This window comes from Aquila chrysaetos, chromosome 5 (assembly GCF_900496995.4).
Source record: "Aquila chrysaetos chrysaetos chromosome 5, bAquChr1.4, whole genome shotgun sequence".
NCBI classification, from domain to species: Eukaryota; Metazoa; Chordata; class Aves; order Accipitriformes; family Accipitridae; genus Aquila; species Aquila chrysaetos.
Window position 1 is genome coordinate 8,494,231 of NC_044008.1, and position 11,549 is coordinate 8,505,779.

Sequence of the window (11,549 nt, forward strand, 5' to 3'; positions counted from 1 at the left end):
GGCCGCTGCCGGCCCCGTCAGCCCGCAGGCCCCCGCGCACTTACTTCCTGTTTTGGGTCCGGGCACTTGAGAAACCAGGATGGAGACTCCCAAGTACCAGGATGGAGGCGCCGAGCGGCAGCGAGCGGCGAGGGGGGGAGGCGGAGGCAGCGGCGGGGCAAGGCGCAGGCAGACCCGCGAGCCCGCCGGAAGGGCCCGCCGCCCGCCCGCCCGCCGCTTCCGCCCCGCCGCGGCGCCACAAAGCGCACGGCGCGGGGTCCGCCGCGGCGGCGGCGCCACAAAGCGCACGGCCCCCGGCCCGTCCCGGCTGCCGGGGGAGGCGGGAAGGGCCCCGCTGGCCGGCGCGGAGGGAAGCCGCCTCTCTGCATCCACGCTTCCCTCGGGGCTCGCTCTTCGTTTCCCTCCTGCCTGATGACCTGGGGAGGGGGGCGAAAAGAAAAAAAAAAAAAAAAAAAAAAAGGCGTATTATCAGAAATGAGCCTTAAAAACGAGAGTAAGCGGGCGACAGGCGGTCTGCGGCTTGCGGTGCTCGCTGCCTCATGGAGCGGGTGCCTGCGGGCGCCCTGACCCTTGGCAAAAAAAAAAAAAAGTCACCCTCGCAGACAAACCGGGTAGGTCAGGGCGAGACGGTGAGCGGAATCCCCTGCCCGCGGTTTTATGTGTAAAAGCCTCATTCCGCTTCTACCACAGAGTCCCATTTTGGCCGCTTCCCTTAGGCGGTGGATCTCCGGCCGCGTCCCCCCCCCCAGACCTTCTCAGGGGCTTTAAGATGTGCCCCTGTCCCCTGTAAACAGCTTTTCTGCAATCCGTCCTCACACGCTGTCGGGATCCCGAATCTGTTTGCAGGGCAGGATTCAGTTGTCTTAAACATCTGGTGCCTTCTAACACCTTAAAACCCCCAAAGCGTCGAAGATGCCTGCCGGGGACGAGTCAGCACGACCTGGGGAGCCCTGTGCGCTTCTGAAGCAGCAACTGGAGGGAGGCAAGGCAGGAGAGGTGCCCCATCTAGTCTAGGATGGCTCAGACGGGGCTAGGTGACTACGGTTAGGCAACTGCATCTTAACCATAAGGTTTCGCGTCTCTCTGTTTGCCCTGAGCATGCTACAGCGTCGAGATGATGGGGAGAACAGGGTCCTCCCTGCGTGGCTCTTCCCAGGGAGTTTCTGTGGAAGGGAGCGTAGCAAAGCTCGGTTTCGCTGTCTCTTATTCTAAATTAAAACAAAGTCATGAAGAAAAACTGGGCATTTGCACCTGTAAAACGAAGGCTTGTAGTTGGGACATGGAAACAGAGGGGCTAAGACTCAGAATTGTAATGGGGAGACAAGGCAGGGTAGGGAGGAGACATTGCACATCATTGTATGGTGGTGAAAGAATGGAGATGAAACGCGCGGCTGGGACAAGGAGAAGGTAGCTGGGATAAGGAGCTGAAAGCAGGATTTATAGCATCCGTTTTGTTGGAAGCACACTTAACTCTGCTGTCTGTGCACTTGGTCTTTCTGAACACCAAACCTCCGGGATCTCAAATTCCACATCCAGTAGTTGACTTCCAGGGAAAAGTTTGTTTTAAGCACCCGGTGCCCTTAGGCACTCCTTGGCCAAAGTAGAGGTACAATTCGGTTTTCTAGGGCTGCATACAGCTGTTTGATTCGCGAGCCCATGGTCTCTTGCAGCTCCCTGATGTTTTTTTTCCCCCAATTTTTGCAGCAAATGGAGCGGGGATCCTACGTTTGCCTTTTTTGAAGTACATCTCTGTTTTGCTTTTTTTTCAAGGCGGCTGTGGTCTTGCTTCAAAAACAACAGGATATCACTTGGTTGAGCTGTACCAAAATGCATAATCAGGAGATGAGTTCAGACTGTACCGGAAGCAGTAATTTTGACATTTGATATATGTCTTCATCACATGAAATTTCTAGAAAGACCTCATGTAGTAAGTTGCAAACATGACGAGGACTCCTTCCATACCTTGCTTATTTTCTCCATATGTTATCCCCTCAGTTATGAGCTTCTTTCATGCTGGGTATAAAGTTTTTCTCCTTATTCTCTTTTTATCTTATTTATCTCGATGTACCTTGTGGAAAACCATATTTAAACTGCAAAATTGTTACCTGCTTTTATGTAGTGTTGTTGTTCTAGGATGTGTTGTAATGAGATATGAAGATGACAAGCCACTGCTGTCAGATCACGTGGCAGCACTTTGTGGACTGGGGCACCGGGAATTGTATGCCACCGTCCTGTGTCTTAGGCACAGATCTGCAAGACTTTTTGCTCACTTTTGGAGTTATGACCTCTGTTTGTGTCCCATTCCCCATTTGTACAATGGGAGTAATATCACTTTCCTGACAGATACGTGATATAACCACACTCAGGAACATTTACTTTATATCAAGTTCAAGGTATGTGTAGAAAAAAGCGATGACTGGAGTTCTCTGGTGTTTCACGAGCAGGATAAAATCTTACTCTGTAATGGACTCTTGTTCTGTGGAGCAAATGAGATTCATGCATCCTGAGTTGTCTCGTGTTAAGGGAACAATTACGTGCATATATACCTAATTAAGTTGATTAAAGAATCAAACACGGAGTTTGCTATGGACCTAACAATCCCTTTTATAAAGTAGCAGTTGTTTTTTTACCCATCCATCCAGTTTTCTTCCAGAGGACCTATGTTCCTGGTAGCCACCAGGTGTCTCTACTGCAGTGTGCTCTGGAACCACCAGCTGCGTCTCAGAGACGAACTTCTCTCCCTTTGCTGCGATGAAGTTAAAGCTAAATTAGCATTGCTCTGTAGGTACAGTACGCTCACTCCTCATCAGGCATTAGGGGAAAAGTGAGGCTGTGGCGCTGCTTGATAAGAAGAGGACATGAGGTGGAGGATCATCAACATGCTGATGACTCACCATGGTGCTCAGTAAATCCTGAAGGCAAAGCATGAACTCTTGATAATCCTAAATCTGATTACATGGACGGTGACAGGAAGTATACAAGACTGAAATCTTGGTGTAGATCCTTTTTCTTAATAGGAATAAAAAGTTTTAATCTGCAAGATTCAAGAGAAGAAAAGCAAAAAGTAGAAGTTGGAGAAGGCCTTGAATTACATGTATTAAATACTGGGACGTGGGCAGGGTGGATGATGTACAAGATGACAAGCAGTGTGGTTGGCCTTAGCAGCTTGCTTTTGAACTGACCTGTAAGAGTGTGTATAGTGTAAATATGAAGTAAGTGACAGAGAGGAGTAGTAATCAATATGGGGAGCCCTGGAGCATGTTTTGATGTAGCTGGAAATCGTAGGTCTTGGTTATATTATCAAATCCATGGGCTGGGGTATGAGCACATCACTTACTGCCTTCTGCTCTTGGCTTAGAGAGACTGGCATCCCAGATGATGTGCAGCTAAGGGCCCCAGAGCAGCAAAGGCTGGTGGAGCAGTTGCAGGGGTGGGCAGGTATCACGGATGAGCTGACACAAGGATCTCCCTGATGTCAAGTCAGAGCAATTAGCAGAGGTGCAGGAGATATTTTGCACAACTCTTTTATTTCTGTCTTTCTCTCTCATGTTAACTGGCTGGGATCAGAATACCTAAAACCTACATAAATTGCTTTAAACATTTAAGTCCTGCAGATCCCAGCGGGCAGTCCAAACTGCTAATGCTTCAGTCAACCTAACCTCGTAGGACACCCTGGTCTGGGAAGTTCTTTAGGCTCCTAACTTTAGTTTCCCAGGGATACGTGAAGTATTTTTGTTCTGAGATGAAACTCCCATCGTCAGCCTCACTAAGATGCACTTTCAGACAAACATTTGGGGTGAAGCTACTCCTTTCCCCTGGTGTAGAGAGCACAAACATCCCAATAAGTAAACCCTCTCCTGCAGTAGACAGGTACAGGACCATCCCCTGGAGCGTCAAAGGACCTAGTTGTTGTGGGAGAAAGAGTCTTGAATTTGGGGGAGTTTTTACTTTATCTAATTTATTACCAGTTAGCACCAACTTCCGTCACTGTTTCAGGTATAAAAGAGGAACATAAACAATCAAACAGACACTTAGGTAAACAGAATTTCTACCCCTTCTGCAGGCTCAACTTCCCTTAGGTGCCCTATGGGTTATGATTAGGCCATCCCAGTGCCTTTGGTAAGGTGACAATACAGCAGGTTCTGGTCAAGTGTGAAACAGTTTCTTTCTGCCGCTTTTTGCTTCTTAATGATTCTCCTTTGCTCTAGCCCGGGTCGCTGACGGGCTGCAGTCCTTCAGGGGTATCCCTGCCCTGGTGTGGGTTGCCCATGACTGTAGTCCCTTGGGAATGCACCTCTTTTTGGCATGGAGCATCTCCTTCCAAGAGCACATTTCCAGCCACATGTCTCCTCAGCTGTCTCACCCTTCGCCTGTCTTTTTACCTGTATCTCCTCCTTTTGTGGCTGCCTCTCTGCCTTAAATCTGAATGAGCAGGGGCTCCACATGCTTCCCTGTCAGCTGGTGTTTTGGCACACAATGGCTCATTTACAGCAGTTTCAGAGATGGCCGCAGCTCCTGCGAGTGGCCCAGAGCAGGCGGTGGCCTCCTCCCATGCTGGGCACCTGCAGACCCCAGCTGCTCAAACTCTGCCCCATTGTACCTCCTGCTTCTGAGGCAAGATGGCTTTGCTCTCCCTGTGCTGTAGAAAGGATGGGGATCTCAAAGGTTTTGACTTCTGGACGTTCACGTTATACATGAAATGATAAAATGCAGAAGGAACTATCAATTTCAGTGGACTGGATCTCACTAGGGAGGTCTTTGGTTGTATGTCTCTGCACTGGCATCCGAAGGAGCTTTGGTGCTCTCAGGGAAATGGTCGTTCTGCTCTGCTTTGGTACGTAAGCTGTGCCTTGCTTAATGCAGTCTGGTGCACTGGTCCCAGTTCAGACCCTGGACTGGTTTATTATTCTTGTCCGTGGTTTCACGGAAAGATGCTGTCACAAGTTGTGCCTTTTTCCCCAGCTCATTGCAATCCACAGCTCCAGAGGTTCTCCTTGTTTGACTGCATGTATTTATCTGCTGTGCCCACTTACTGTGAGATGCTCCCTCTGTTGCTTTGGGCTGGCAGAGCTGAACCACTGATTTGACCTGCCCAATGTTCCCTGCTGTAACTCCGTCCGTTCCCAGTTACACTGACAGGCGGCGGGGTGCTGAGCAGCAGTTTGGGATTCACATTCCAAAAATGCATCTTCATGTCATTCATAAAAATTTTTCTCCAAGCAAAAGGCAAGTCGACAGAGAAAAGCTGGACCATCTCTTGTGGATTATCCTCTGACTAAGCCTTTGTATGTGTTTTTTTCCATCCTTTCCCGAGGAACTGTATCTTTCTGTCACAGACATGGAGATGTTAGTCTCTAGGGCAGGGAATTTCTGAGTGGAGGCAGTAGTTGGCACAAGCTGGAGGGAACAAACCCAGAGGGTAAGACACCTCTCCTCACTGCACTGTCCTGCAAACAGTTTGATTCCTGTTTGTTTATAAGATTATTCTTATTTACATAGATTTCTATCTGTATAGATATGTATCTAATTCATATGGATATTGCAAATATATTCATTACTTATTTATAGAAAAAATACATTTTTATATATAAACAATCTAGTATTTATATAACACTTGTTCATTTATATGCTCACAGTTTGGTAGGTGCTGGCTATGGAGGATTGCTCAGGCTTTGAAGAGCTGCCATGAAAGACAGAAATGCCAGAGAAAGAGTAACAGAGCATGGTGCGAGCTTGTGCGGCTTCTCCACTGCAGAGTGAAAGTCCTGTAATAAAAATTATTACCTTGGTGCCTGGCCTAGGAAGAATCCTATAGAGGGCGGTCATTCATTTTGAGACCTTGTCTTTGGTGGCAATCTTACATATTTCCTCACTTGCACCTGAGTGAGGCTGTAATGGACTGACCCACCTTGAAAGGCTCTGGTGATATGCTTTGAATGCCTACTGTGTCACGTACCCTCTGTCAGAATCCTGGAAAGTATTAGAGAACGTTAATGTATTCAGGAGCCTCGATACACAGTCTGTGGAGCTGGGAAGGAGGGCATTTTCCTTTCTTTTTTTCCTGAAATCTCTACTGAGACACCTAAATTACGATCACAGTCAGCCTAGGTGCGTGGGCAAGCACACTTACCACCTGGGTTGCCATCTAGAGGTGCCCAGCTCTCCCCACAGACTGGGGCCATAGCAGTAGCGATCCCACTGAACCTAACCCAAGACTAGCAATGTTTGTGTTGATATAGCTAAATATGAAGAAGAAAAAGGAACAGAGTCCCAGAGACAGGGAGAAGAGGGCAAGCTGCCATTAAGGTCTACATGGGACTGAGCTGTCAGCGGCATCGGGATGATGCATTCTTCCTACTATCAAGTATAGCAGGAAGGAAGCTGTGCAATTCACAGTATCCATAAAGGATTTGGTGGCTGGAGGGGATGTCCAGGAGAACAGGAGGGAGGAGCCTGTTTCTGTAATAGGGGTGTGTGGACAGTAGAAGAGGAGAAGGAACGAGGCTTCACAGAATCACTGGCGGAAGAGAAGGGAGAGAAAAGGACAGAGCAGATGGGAGGAGCAGATGGATCCCAGTTGGGAAGCGACTTACTGTGTGCCACCAAAATCAAAGGCGCTGATGGCAGGGGGAGGCATGAGGAGAGGGTGGCAAAATTTAGTTCTTGCTGTAGGAGGGACAGGCAAAAGTGGACAGGTGCTTTCTGCGTGGCATCGTACGCAGATTGTGTGCAGGGGCTATGGGTGGGCAGGGGAGCAGCAGCTGTGTAGGGGAAGGAGGGACAACAGGAGGGACAAGAGCTGGTTCCTTGGCCTATGTCACCCATAAAATTCCAGTAATTGGAGCTGCATGGTCATGGTCTTGAACTCTCAGAGGAGCTGTGGGAGAAGAGTGATGTATTCCACCCTGGGAAAACGTGTCCTGTGTTGGAGCTGCAAGTTGATTTAGCTTTCATGTAGCTTCAGCATTTTGGCAGTGTTTGCCAAATGCTGCTTAACCATGAAAGCAATGACAAAGCTCCCATGCATTTGAAGGGGACAAAGTGTTTTCTTCAGGCACAATGTACCTTTTATCATGTAATTCTACTCTCTGCTGGCAGATGGTGCTGTGATATATTCAGGAACTAGGAACCAGCTGCTTCAACTCAGAGGGGATATGGGCAAGCAGCATCTACTTTGTATTTTCATTCTGGTTTGTTCCTAAATTTGTTTTACTGTGAAATGAAATTTTTCTCCTCTTTGTTGTTCTGTTTCCAACTTTGACTGTCTAAGCAGGTCAGCCAGTTTTATTTTTGTCTCTTTGGACTAGCACAGAGCTGGCAGGCAGAACTCAACTCCAAACCCAAATCTTTCCATTGGAAGAAAAGCTATTCATGGCATGATTCCCCTCAATGTAGGATTTTCTTGTGTTTACAAAACCTGCCTTTCGGGCCCATGCTGGTCTGGGAGCCTCCCTTTAATAGTCATTTGAAGTTTCTGTCAGTAGATACACCAGAGACACAACCTAAACAACCTCTGAGGGTCACTTCTGCCCCAGTTTTTAATGTTTCTTTTTATCTTGCATGCTTGATATGTGGCCCATTGCTGATTGTTTTTCTTGCAATGTACAGTGTGATTAAAGGTTTCTCTCAGTGGTTTCTTTCTGGGAAACAACAAAAACCAACCCCAAACCATTTGCTATTAAAAAAAAGAGTATTTGCAGGATTTAGTGAAGGGTGGGATGAGCCTATTTAATCTTTAAATTTAAAGGTCTAAAAAGCTGCCGAAAAATCAGTGATAGACCTCATCTGCTTTCTAGAACTTCTGCCCAAGAGGTGCTTAAACTCTTCATGTGTCTCCTTGCTTAGCTTGAGAGGTGCCTGGAGCCTTGCATCCACATTCTTGGACAGCGGCTGAAAATGCTAGAGCTGAAGGTCAGAAGCACCAAGCAAAAGAATGACCCTATTCTGGCAGCAAGCACACTTGGAGCCAAACAAGGATTTCTGTCGCTAGCCTCAGATTTCTCCAGTGAGGGTGTAATGTGAAAGTCCTACACACTGCAGGGAACTGGGTGTGAGGTCCCCGTTTTGTCCTGCCCAGCTGAGCATCAGGCTTCCTACCCTGGGCTCATCCTCAGGCTCTGAATAAGAAGAAAGGGAGCAGGACCCCCTCCCGCCTTCACCATCCCTGCCAGAATGCAACATGACTGAAATGGTCTGGGTTAAGAAAAATGTCCAAAATAGGTATTTTTTTGTTGTTTTTCTGCTCTGCCCTGGATCTTTTCAGTGACCCAGTTTTCAGCACAAACCCACAAAGCTGTTACAAAGCCACAGAAGAGGGCTGCAGCACATGTGAGCAGAAGTGGTTGCAGGGGTAGTACCTTAGAAACTGCTTTAGATGGCTTCACCACTGAGGAGAACATGTCCGTGGACCCATGCCCCACACTGAGGAGGAGCCTGGACAGAGACCTGCCAACTCCTGGGGAAGGGATTGTGTCAGAAGCTCTCATGCAAAAAGAAGTGAGCACCAGTGCTCCTCTCACATTCTTCCCTTTTAATGAGAAAACAGTCTGTTAGGGACCTGTTCTGAGGTGATGGCCAGGTGGATGAGTCCTCTTAGAATGTAGGTGCCTAACATTTCCTGTAGATGCCTTACACTCAAGAAGAGACAGAGGCTAAATTAGGCAGACAAGATCATCCTCCAGAAATCTCCAGAGGCACTTTTCTCTTTCCTCCAACATCTTGAGAAACGTCTACATTTACATCAGAAGGACCAAGGAGAGGCCTCTGACATTTAAGCGTATCTGGGCCTCGGGTAGTAGTTTGCAAACTCAGCGCTCCATAAATAACATCAATCCAGTCCTGCATGACCGAGTTCTTTGGATACATTTATCTTGCTGATTGCAATTCCACCTGAAGCCACAAAGAATCGAGGAGCCTCAGTGCCAGCAAGATTGAACCCAGTGCCAGTGCCCAGTTTCAGTGGTGATTTGAAGTGCCCACATCCCTCATCTTGGGTCTCGTGTTCAGAGCAAGGCTCAGACATGCCAAGTGCTCTATAGAGTGGACTCGTGTGCCTATATGCTGATGCACTGATGTCGGGGAGGTTGAGCACAAGTGCAAGAAGTTCATCTCTTGGAAAATTCATTGCAGGGCAGGACTTGAAACCCGAGCCACAATTGATCTATTTTTTTCCTATCACAGATGTGAAAAACTGGTGAGAATAATCTTTAGAAGCAATCAAAGCAGTAAATCAAATTTGGCAATTTACAGGGCAGTGGCCGGGATAACACTATCCATTTCCAAAAGTAACAGAGTGATATGTTTCTGGACCTTAAAGAGGCTTGTATTTCCATGCGATTTAGCAGAAACATGTTTCACATTCTAATCTGATTTCCTAGGCTAGAGGAAAAGTGACTAAATGAGCTGCTAATACTACCTGGCAGCTGTCAAATGACTTTTTGCTGTCTAGAGAGAAAACGGAAGAATGTATGTTCTGAACTCCTGCTACTTAAGTTAGAGGATGAAAGAAATAGAAGGGTTTAAGTTGGAAATGAGATCATGCATTATGCCCTTTGGACAGCATGTAATCTGGCTAATGGCATCAAGGAGCTATATAAATAACTTCATTAAAATGAACTTGTTTCAAATGAGCTAAATAAATCAGACTCATTTGTCAAAGAGCTGGGATGAAATAATCAGGTTAATTTAAAGCTGCTCGCTGGGGGGACGATTCCTGAATTTGTTCCACTGGTGAAACTGCCATCAGTAGCTTCAGTCACCAGTGGGAGCCCTGAGCCCAACATGAAAATGCAGTCTGGGCTTCCACATCTGCATTTTCAGAAGCCCCTCTCTTGTCTCTGTAGCACAGTCTCCAGAATCCTGTGGCTGAAGGTATGTGTTCCAGGGCATTTAAAGGATGGTTCAGGACCTGACAGATCTAAACCCTTCGCTGGTGGTTGTGAGCTCTTCACCCCCTTAATCTGCACTCTGCTGTCCGCTCTCTGCCTCTGAATGAAAGGTGAAATGAATTTTCTGGAAAACTAATTGCTTTTGGTACCTATCCCCGCCTTGGTGGGAGGACTACATGGTGCAACAGGCCATTTCCCCACACTTAATTCAGTGCTTTATGCCTAAATTTTCCCTTTCTTCATTAAGCCCTTTGCTTTAGCAGTTTCTGCAGAGGTCAGAAGGATAAACCCAGTTCTTCAGGCTACAGATGGACTTGCTGCTCCATGATACCAACAACCCTGACCTTTCTAGGGATGAATAATTACCTGCTATAAACCCGCTCCACTGCAGTGGAGTCAGTCAAGCTGTGCAGATTTAGACCAACTAAGGATGTGACTCTGTAGAGAGTGAATGAGTAGGAAGATTGTCCCGTCCAGATGCAGGCTATCTGTCATTTCTGGTTTACTGCAAACCTCAGATTTTATATTGTGCTCTGATGTAACAGGAACTGCCCATATGCCATCATCATGCATTGTACATCCCACCTTTACCATATGACCAGTTTTGCTCTTTGTTGCATTTTGGATACTTTTCATCTACATAGTGGAGGGAAAGGATGAGGACATGGATCTCAAAGAAAATGAGTTTACAATCAGCATTTACAGACAGCCACAGTTCAAACAAAGGAGGAAGAAATTGATTCTTTGTGTTTATATCTTCCAAGATCAGAGCTGGGGGTACAGCATGTTGTGCTCTTATGCAACAACTCTGCCCTGAAGTGTCTGTAGCTGACAGCTATGGATTTATCAAATGAAAAACTGGACCGTGAATTCAACTTTCAGCAGTAAAAAGCCTTTCAGCCCTTCAGCAGGATGTCTCGGTCATGCCCTTTGGTTGTGCTCCAGCAATGATCCCCCAGCTGAGGTAAAGGATTGTGCAAATGACTTCAGGCTGCAAGAGAAATTCCTCATTCCCAGAGCGCTGAGTTATCCAGCTTGGTTACTGATAGCAGCCTCTGGGCTACTCTAGCCCTGTGAGATGAAAACAACTTTAGGGCTAGGTTCACCAGAGACATGGTGGATACTCCAACCTCACTCCCTCCTTCTGTCTCAATATTCTAGGTGACATACTGCCCCGAGGACTGTCCTAATCACAGCTTATCCTCTAGTTCCCAGCCTGGTCTGTACATGTAGATGTGTATATGGCTGTGCTTCCCTGTGGAGCACTCTGACCCCACAGGGTTTGGGTTGTTGTTTTTTAAGCTCAGTGGTGTATGTTTTTAGTGATTCGGGAACTCATGTGGTTACGGTGAAAGGCGTGCAGTTACCACCCACCTCTCAGTGGGGTCAGCTCAGAAGCAAGTCCTAGGCAGAAGCTAAAACACCTTCCTAGAGTCTGGGGTACAGAGGAGCATAGCAGAGAGATCCCCAGCTAAGAGCTGCAGGACTTGGCTCACAACCAGCTCAAAAAGGGATCGAACTTATAAATCCTAGACTTTATTATCAGGATTTTTCCATTGGCTGAGATTCCTTCCAGCCCCCCAAGTCCAAGTTATAGGGCAGCTTTCTCCTCTGGTAGGCATTAACAAACTTATCAGCTCACCTAGGGCCAACACAGCTGCA

At 47.2% G+C, this 11,549-nt stretch overlaps 1 protein-coding gene across 4 annotated transcripts in view; it reads right to left on the reverse strand.

Moving 5' to 3' along the window:
• The window catches only part of DMTF1 (cyclin D binding myb like transcription factor 1), a 30,804-nt gene extending 30,590 nt beyond the window's left edge, over positions 1–214 (reverse strand). For all 4 annotated transcript variants that reach the window (XM_041123379.1, XM_041123380.1, XM_030013652.2 and 1 more), the window contains exon 1: positions 45–214. The gene's annotated coding sequence lies outside the window, so the exon portion shown is untranslated. The remainder of the gene's footprint in view (positions 1–44) is intronic.
• Positions 215–11,549: the final 11,335 nt, after the last annotated feature.